Source organism: Rhinatrema bivittatum, chromosome 3 (genome assembly GCF_901001135.1).
Source record: "Rhinatrema bivittatum chromosome 3, aRhiBiv1.1, whole genome shotgun sequence".
Taxonomy (NCBI): Eukaryota; Metazoa; Chordata; class Amphibia; order Gymnophiona; family Rhinatrematidae; genus Rhinatrema; species Rhinatrema bivittatum.
In genome coordinates this window covers 549,464,994-549,474,851 of record NC_042617.1, presented here as the reverse complement: position 1 = coordinate 549,474,851, position 9,858 = coordinate 549,464,994, and the positions used below count along the sequence as shown (strand labels likewise).

Sequence of the window (9,858 nt, the reverse complement as noted above, 5' to 3'; positions counted from 1 at the left end):
GGCCAGAGATGTGCTCGGAGGGGTTAGGGGAGGGAACGGGGGGGGGGAATGAGAGTGTGGGGCTCAGGGATGTGCTGGAGGGGGTTGGGGAGAGAGGGGCATGAGTATGTGAGGGCCAGAGATGTGCTCGGAGGGTTAGGGAGGGGGGGAATGAGAGTGTGGGGGCCAGGGATGTGCTTGGAGGGGGTTGGGGAGAGGGGCATGAGTATGTGAGGGCCAGAGATGTGCTCGGAGGGGTTAGGGAGGGGGGAATGAGAGTGTGGGGGCCAGAGATGTGCTTGGAGGGGGGTGGGGAGAGGGGAATGAGTATGTGAGGGCCAGAGATGTGCTCGAAGGGGGGAATCAGTGTGTGGGGGGCCAGAGATGTGCTTAGAGGGGGGTGGGGAGAGGGGAATGAGTATATGAGGGCCAGAGATGTGCTCAGAGGGGGGAATCAGTGTGTGGGGGGCAGGAGATGTGCTTAGAGGGGGGTGGGGAGAGGGGAATGAGTATGTGAGGGCATTAAAGGCTATAAAAAATAAAAAGTTTCAATCTCATGTGTTTTGGGCTTGTTTTTTTGGAAAAAAAGTGCTTGTTCTTTTATGAAAACCTGGCAACACTGCGTTCTGCTGTAAAAACTGACGCTGCTGGGCTTCTGGCTCCCGGGAACTCGGGCTGCGCGATAGGAGGAGCAAACGTCACTGCCTGAGAGCGCGAGATTAGGCACCTACTCATTTCTGTCTGGAAGGTACTGGTGAACCTGACTTTTTCTGCCTGAAATTTGCTTGTTAACTTTGTTTCATACCGGTCATCTCGGTACCTAATGCAGTGTCTACCCCATTTCATCACGGCTTTCATTGATTCACTTCACTACTACAGCTGCCAGTAGCAAGAAAATGCTGTTAGCTTGACCAAGCCTGGGTTCGCATATCCAGGAATAAAGGATCAATATAATTTGTAATTTCTTCGGGGAGCACACTTCACTTACACTGCTCTGCAGAAACCTAATAATCTACTATGAAATCGAAGCCTTCCAGCTCTGAAGAATGAACGTGCTCTCCACTTTGGAATTTGCAGAGAACTTTTGAGATTTCTCCATGCTTTCTAGGCAAAAGTACTGCAGTTTCTCTTAAGACTTTATCAGCTGCACTAACACCAATCCATCGCGAATGTCCTTTCAGTGGGCCCCCTCATTCAAAGAGCGGTCGATGTAATAAGGCACGCTGATCTTAATACGGGTTTTACTACACATTGTTCACTGTAATTTAACTCTGGTATTTAACAGGGTTTTTAAGCGTATAAAAAAAAAATTTGCGCTAAAGAGCAAGTGTATAGTAGCTGTTCTCCAGCAATGCAGGAAGGCGCATTAAAGAGCAGATTGCTAAAATACGATTTCGTAATGTTAGAAATTTAACTCATGGGTATGAGATGAATTAAAAGCTCGTATTTCTGGTAGCCAATGTTATTCTGTTGTCGTGCCCAGTGTGATAGAAGCAACTAGACACTACCACATTGTGCACAACAACAAAATAACATTGGCCACCAGAAATATCAGTTATCTTTCACTCCACTCAGTCTCAGGGGTTAAAGTTCCAGCATTGTGCTCCCCGAAGAAATTACAAATTATATTGATCCTCTATTCCTGGATATGCGCAAGTCAGAATGCATATTTATTTATTTTTATTTATTTATTTAAAAGTTTTATATACCGACATTCATCAATGATATCACATCGGTTCACAGCGTAACATGAAACTAGTGCCTGTGGCGGCGCTTTACATCGAACATGTTTAACATAATACAATTGAAACATTATAACTAGGGAGTAAAGGAAAGGTAGGGGAAATAAAGATTTAAACTAAAATTAAAATAACATATTTACAAAAGGGTAAAAGAGGAAACAAGGAGGGGGGAAAGTGACAGAAGAAAAAAGTTAGGTTAATAAATTATTGTAGGTTTTATTATTGTAGGTTAATTTATTATTATTATTATTATTATTATTATTGTATTATTATTATTATTGTAGGTTAATAAATTATTATTGTAGGTTAATAAATAATTATTGTAGGTTAATAAATTATTGCATAGTGCGTAAGTACTTTTCTATTTGGCTGTATGTGCTCACTCAAAAGAGCTTATTAACTGTACTGTATCGGCCTGTTAATGGGGTACATAATAACTTGGGAATTAGTTCCCATCAAACTTTAACAAGGCAGATTTCATCTTGTTTTGGGTTCATAATAATTTGCAGATTTGTAGAACGAAAATGGCACAAATAGGAATCTGACCTAGACAAAACCAAATGCAGACCCCACCATGTGACTTACTGCATGGTTATGAATGAGGCAAATAAGGTGTATTATACAAAAACAATCAGACAGAGAACTTAAGAACATAAGAAATTGCCATGCTGGATCAGACTAAGGGTCCATCAAGCCCAGCATCCTGTTTCCCACAGTGGCCAAAACCAGGCCACAAGAACCTGGCAATTACCCAAACACTAAGAAGAACCCATGCTACTGATGCAATTAATAGCACTGGCTATTCCCTAACTTGCCCAGAGAGCTACACCAGACCATTAAACTCCTAGGATCCTGCCTTCCCATACTGTCTACCCTTCCAATCATGATTCACTGCAACAAAGCAATAGATTTCTTCATGGAGAAAACAGCAGGTATCCAATCAGAATTACTGCTTTAAAACAAATTTACAGAGAGATCACGTGACAGGATGTGAGGTGCAGGGCATGTTCCTGTAGTGCTTTGGGAACCCTCTTTCCTATTTTGCTTATTTTATACAGTAACCGCAATAAAATGAGTGAAACGGCGAACAATAGTGTGTGACAGGTGTTTTGGGCTCCACAAAGATTTTACTACTTCATGAACTGACCCGCTATGGCTTCTAAATCACAGTTAAAATCAAAGAGCGGTCTAAGGTAGGAGTTGGGAAAATGATGGGATCTGCAAGTTATTCCCCCCCCCCCCTCCCCCCAGAGGCCAGAGACCCGGCAGTGAGTGAAACAGCAATTGCAGTAGCGGCAATCTTAGAGGCAAAGTTTGAAAAAAATGTATGGGAAATTTGATGAGCTACATAGATTGCAGGAAGTAGAGATCTGGGTGTCTGGTGCAGAGGATCGAGTCAACACAATGGAAGCTGAAATTTAAGCTAGAAAATCTGCAGAATTTTAGCATCTATTGAAAGCAGTAGGAGGTGGTGTTAAGTTTTGATGTTGAAAAAGCTTTTTACCATGTGGGGTGGTCTTTCATGTGGGCAGTGCTTCGAGCCATAGAGATAGAGGATTGCTTTCTAGAGGTGGTAAAAGTCCTATACAACAAGCCTGTGGCCTCTGTGTTAGTCAGGTGGGGTTGCAGTCTCCTTTTGTCGAGTTACAGAGGATGCTCCTCCAGGATGCTCCTCGTCATCACTACTTTTTATTCTTTCTCTTGAGCAATTGCTCAGGAGAATTTGGGGGAACGAGGGTATCTTAGGTATACCAATAGAAAGGGCTGGGATACAGCAGTTCAAGATAGCAGCATTTGCTGATGACTTATGGCAAATATAGAGAGTTCTCAGAACCCACTGGAGCCCTTGGTGGAGGAGTTCAGTGCTTATGGAAAGGTTAAAGGGCAATGCCTTAAGTTAGGCCAATCCACCACTGTACTGCTTTATCAATCAGGGCTTCGGGCATGCCCCGGTGGGCCGGTCAGGCCAGTCACATGACTTGTGTTGATCGCAGTGGTCCCATGCCTGAAGAACCGTATGAGCAATACTAGGTCCCGCAGCAGCTGTGGTAGAGTGGGAGCCTCGAGGCTCTCTGCTCATTTCTCTTGCTTTTCCCGCAGCTTCGTAGGCTTCTGCTTCTCTTCAGTCGCCCTGCAGCTGCAATCACATCTGCATTTTTTGATTTTTTTTTTCATTTCCCTATGGCATCACAGATAGCTGTGGGAGTGCTCCCCCCTCATCTCCTCATCACCCCGCAGTAGTGGGAAACCCTCCTGCAGCCTTCTCTCACACCAGCCCGTCTCTCTCTCTACTGCGGGAGGTAACAGCAGACCTCCCACTGCTACCTCACCACAACTGAAAGCTCTTCATTGATTTCAGGCGACGGCCCCCCCCTTATGTTGGTGCTGTGGCAAAACATAACCCTTTCGATCTCTCCCACCCATCCTCCATCAGGCCTTTCTGCCCACATCAGCTAGTAGTCCTGCTTTGATCCCTCCTGACCACCAATGTAAGTACAATTTTTTAAATATATTTAGAGGCTGCATAAGAGAAGAGAGAGTGGGAGTGTACAAAGGAGCTTTGTATGTGGTTGTGGCAGCGGATGCAAGGGAGCGCGTGTGTGGGTGTATGTGTCAGCGGATGCAAGGGAGCGCGCATGTGGGTGGATGTGTCAGCGGGTGCAAGGGAGCGCGCGTGTGGGTGGATGTGTCAGCGGGTGCAAGGGAGCGCGCGTGTGGGTGGATGTGTCAGCGGATGCAAGGGAGCGCGCGTGTGGGTGGATGTGTCAGCGGATGCAAGGGAGCGCGGGTGTGTGGATGTGTCAGCGGGTGCAAGGGAGCACGTGTGTGTGTGTGTGGCTGTGTCAGCGGGTGCAAGGGAGCGTGCGTGTGGGCGGATGTGTCAGCGGGTGCAAGGGAGCGTGCGTGTGGGCGGATGTGTCAGCGGGTGCAAGGGAGCGCGCGTGTGTGTGTATGTGTCAGCGGATGCAAGGGAGCACGCGTGTGGGTGGATGTGTCAGCGGATGCAAGGGAGCGCGTGTGTGTATGTGTCAGCGGATGCAAGGGAGTGCGTGTGGGTGGATGTGTCAGCGGATGCAAGGGAGCGCGCGTGTGGGTGGATGTGTCAGCGGATGCAAGGGAGCGCGCGTGTGTGTATGTGTCAGCGGATGCAAGGGAGCGTGTGTGGGTGGATGTGTCAGCGGATGCAAGGGAGTGTGTGTGTGCGCCAGCATATGTGTATGAAGGAAGAGAAAGTTTGGGCACTTCCTTGCTCCCACTAATCCAGAAGAATCTCAGGGTGATTGGAAAGTATAGAAAGTGGGGGATTTTTAAATTCTTATTGGTTTTATTTATTGGATGTTATCTGTTGTGTCTTAAAATTTGTTATTGGTTTTTGGGAATTTTTTTAATTTTGATGAGTTTTTAATTATTGGATGCTCAGCTGTTTTGAAATCTTTATTTTTGTTAATATGGCTTTACTGTTGCTGATTTATATTTCTTGATTTCATTTGAATTTTTATGAGGCATGGTAATGTTTCTCTTTTTCCACTGTTGCTTTGCATACAGGATCTGGCTTGTTGTGGGTTCTAATTCAGTTTTTGTAGGCACATTACTTTTTATGATCTCTTTATTCTCTATCTGTATCTGTGTTCTGCATGTGTGACTGAGGTGAGGTATTCTGCTAGCATGCATTTTCTGTGTAGGGATCTATAGCAGCTTAGCTTGTTCTGTTTTCTAAATGGGAGGTGTATTGGTGTTCGGGCCTGGTATAATATTTGTAGCATTGCCTTTTCATAGGTAGGGTTGTCATTGTTTGAATCCTGGCTGTTAGTGCTGTTTTGGCATTGGATGTTTAATTTATTTTAATTGTAATTCAGTTTACTTAAGACTTTCTGAGAGCTGTGCCCACACCTAACCTGTTACCATAGGCTTAATGTAACAGGGGATCCAAGTGTGTCTCTTATTTTTTATGTTTTTGCAGGGTTTTCTGGTTGGCGTCACAGAGGTGCCTGTAAATATAATGTATATATTGTTAGTGATATGCTGGAGCTGTGCTGCTTTGGCTGTTGTGGTTCTCCCCAGTTTCGCCCGGGATTAATTTTTCTTTTTAAGCCCTGGAGGACCAGCCATGGATCATGTCTGGTCTCCCCACTTCTCTTCCCTTCCCTTCCCTTGAGTAGATAGGCAGTGCAGAGCCCGGGGAACCATAAAAGCAGAAGAGACTGTAGCACACAATCAATGGGGAATGCATTGGAGTGGTGGCAGGGGCACAGAGAAGTGGAGGCAAGCTCCAGTCACAGGGATGGGGTGAGCCAAGAGGAAGTGCCTGTGCAGTGTTGGGGAGGTTTCTGTTTGCTGGGCTGAAAGGGTCGGCTGGCTGTGGAACCAGTGAGTCTCCTGGACTGGGAGTGCCAAGAAGGGGTGGAGGTGGAAATGGGGAAAGGGAGAGGGCTTCTGCAGACTAGGGAAGGCTTGCAAGCAAGCAAAAACTGTTTGCATAATGATGGAGCAGTACTGGAGCAGGGGGCACTCACTGTGTGAACATATGAGCAGCAGCACAACCATGGAATGTGTGGGTCAGAGCGTGTGTGGGTTTTCCTTTTTCTCTGACACAGACAACCACACACACAATTTCTCTATGATACCTCTGTTGCGATTCCGGTCACTGGGGCAGTGACCGGGCCCTTACCTCCTTCTGAGGCGCCGCGATTCGCCGGTCCCCGAGCCTCTCGAGCCGCGTGGCAGCGGCTGAAAACCGCCGGTTCCTGGGCCTCCCAAGCCGCATGGCAGCGGCGTCTCCACGAGGGAGACGCCGCCGAAGACTCCGCCCCCTTGGAGTGCCACGCGCGTGCGCGTGAGGACCGTCGTTTTATTGGTGCAGCCCCGGATGTCAGAGTCCGCCTCCTGATGACGTCAGACGCCAGTAAGGGGGATTTATACGGAGCCCGGGGATTCTATCTTTGCCTAGCAACGAGGTCACTTTCTGAAGTGCCAGTTGCCTCCTGTCGGTTCCTGATTCCTGCCTGCCTGCCTTGTATTCTGCTTGCTTAATCGTTGGTTCCTGTTTGCCGCCTGCCTTGATTCCAGCTCGTGACTTTGCCAGTTTGCCGCCTGCCCTGATTTCTGCCTGTGACTCCGACCCTGCTTGACTGCCGCCCGCCTCGACTCCGGTCCGTGACTCCGTCTCCGCTGCCAGCCTCCATTCCTGACTCAGCTTCGTGACTTCACTTTGCCTGTTTGCAGCCAGTCCTGACTCCGGTTCACACTCTTCCTGGGTTCATCAGTACTTCGCCTAAGTCCCAGCGGTCCGGGTCCCTATGGGCTCCTCCTGGGGGGACCTCGGACTTCCAGGGTGAAGACGCCTAAGCCCTAGCGACCCGGGTTCCTACAGCTCCTCTGGAGGAATCACGGGTTTCCAGGTGAAGCTCGTCAGCCCAGTGTGTGTTCTGCCTCCCGGTCGTGCTTCCTGGCCGGCCGGCCCAAGGATCCACTTCCCGGATTGGATAGTCGTAACAACCTCCATACGCTGATAGCAAGAGTGTGTGTATGGATGTCTGTGTCTGAGAGAGAGAGACACTGTCACTTACCCTCTCTCAGACACAGACAAAGTGAATGTCTGAAAGAGTATGTGTAGGTGTTTGAGCCTGAGAGACTATGTCTGTGTCTAAAACTGGCTGGCAGTATGCTTGTCACATGACTTAGCAACTGGTTCAAGAGCTGATTGGTTGCCAAGACTAGAGACTTTAATGCCAGACCAGGAATCCAACAGCTCTCTCTCTCTCACTCTCTCTCTCCATCCATATTATAGAGAGAGAGGGATATGAGAAATGAAACCAGCTTAGGGGTAGAGAGAGTAACAATTGCATTGATAGAAGGTGACTGCAGTTCTTCCCTGGTCTAGGAAATGCTCTACTACTTAGTTATTTAGGAAAAATGTGGAATTTATGTTGCAGATATTTTGGCTGAATTCTACAAGGCTCCAGATCATATTCTCTCTGAAGGGGCAGTTTGGCGTGCTTTCTGAAATTTTTGAAACCTATGCTGCAGGGAAAGCACACAAGGGCATGGACAAATGCTACATGGGACCGTTTAAAAAAAAAAAAAAAAAATCCCCCAATGGTACTGGTAAAACCTGTATCCTAAAGAATTGCCTACTTCTGGATTCACGGAGTATGACACAGTGGAGGAATGCCTTGCATCAGGTCTACCTTGCATCAGGTTTGCCTTATGGAAAAATATGTTGAAATAATAGATGTGACATTGAAGAAATGCATCTTTCTGAAGATCTGGGATTTGTAGCTACAGATTCTACCTCAGAGGGCTCATAGCTCTTCTTGAACATATTGGAACTTAGGTCCTGAAGACAAGAGTGACTTTTTGCTTCTCTGGAACACTGTGAGGTGTATGGGGGAGAGGAAAACCGGGAGTAGTTTTGGATGTTATGGTAGAATAATTGGGTTTCTCTTTGTTTTTTCTTTATCTGGGGTTGTGTGTAGAAAACACACATCACCTTAGCAGAGAAGAGGCTAGAAACCACAGGCCGATGAGCCTCACCTCGGTGATGGGGAAAATGAATGGAAACTTTGCTGAACATAGTAACATAGTAATAATGGCAGAAAAGGAGCAAATGATTCATCCAGTCTGCCCAGCAAGCTTCTTATGGTAGTATCTGCTATGCTGTAATTATCCCATGTTTCTCTTAAGGGTAGCAATTGCTGCTCCATGAATTTATCCCTAAGCCTTATGATAACCCATAAAAATGTATTGCCAGCAACATTTTACTGGATGATGAGCCTTCTTGAAAGTTCAGACAGTGCTTGATATGCTTTAGAAACAGTCTAGTGATTTTTCCCTTCTGTCTGCGTAGCAGTACCTCAGACTGTAAATGTCAGAGCCCATAAGGATATTGAACTATATACAAACTAATGGGTTGCTGGACCTGAAGCAGTATAGATTCACCCGGGGATTCACCTGTTAGACATATCTGATTGATTATTTTGGGTAACTAGAGAATTGGATCAAATAAGAGTGTTTGATGTGATTTACTTGAATTTCAGCAAAACGTTTGATTTGGTTTCACATAGGAGGCTCACGAATAAAATGAGAAGCTTGGGAGTCGGCAGCAAGGTGGTAGAGAGGGTTATAAACTGGTTGATTGACAGGAGACAGTGTGCAATGGTAAATGGAACCTACTCTGAAGAGAGAACGGTGTTAAGGGGAGTGCCACAAGGATCTGTTTTAGGACTGGTTTTGTTCAATATTTTTGTGAATGACATTGCAGAAGGGATAGAAGGTAAATTTTGCCTATTTGTGGATGATAACGAGATCTAGAGATGTGTATCATACCAGTAATCATTTCCGGTTTCTTTTTCGTAGACCCGTGGGAAATTTCTTTTCCCACGGTTCTGACTGTTTGTTTTTTTTTGGCTGTCCCGATCCTTCAGATTTAATTATTTACAATCCCCCACCCTCCCGACTCCCCCAAAACTTGCCTAAAGTCCCTGGTGGTCCAGCAGGGTCCCAGGAGCAAACTCCGGCTCTTGGGCCGTCGGCTGCCAGTAAACAAAATGGCGCCGGTGGCCCTTTGCCCTTACCATGTGACAGGGGCTATCAGTGCCATTGGCCAGCCTCTTTCACATGGTAGGAGCAATGGACAGCCGGTGCCATCTTAAAAAATGGCGCGGGTCATCCATTGTTCCTACCATGTGACAGGGGCCGGCCAATGGCACTGATAGCCTCTGTCTCATGGTAAGGGCAAAGGGCCATCGGCGCCATTTTGATTAGTGGCAGCCAACGACCCGAGAGGGGGACATCACTCCCGGGACCCCCGCTGGACCACCAGAGACTTTAGGCAAGTTTTGGGGGGGTCGGGAGGGTGGGGGATTGTAAATAATTAGATCTGAAGGGTTGGGGTGGGTTTGGGGGTTTTTTTTCTGTGTACCCTTTCTCCCCCCCCCCCCCCCCCAAAACGATAAGAAAACCACACACAATTTTGTGGGTTTTCCTATTGTTTCAGTGCCCCCCCCCCCCCGAACCACGACAAAATAGGAAATATCGTCTATATTTCCTATTTCATCTAAAATGAATGCACATCCCTAATAAGATCTGCAACAGAGTGGTCACGCCTGAAGAAGTAGAGAGAACAAAAAGTGATTTA

The 9,858-nt window shown here is 46.9% G+C and overlaps 1 long non-coding RNA gene across 1 annotated transcript in view; it reads left to right on the top strand.

The window, feature by feature from the left end:
* LOC115088289 overlaps window positions 1-9,858 on the top strand; it is a 50,256-nt gene that overhangs the window by 792 nt on the left and 39,606 nt on the right. Inside the window, exon 2 of the long non-coding RNA XR_003855743.1 lies at window positions 569-727. This is a non-coding gene — a long non-coding RNA (uncharacterized LOC115088289). The remainder of the gene's footprint in view (window positions 1-568; window positions 728-9,858) is intronic.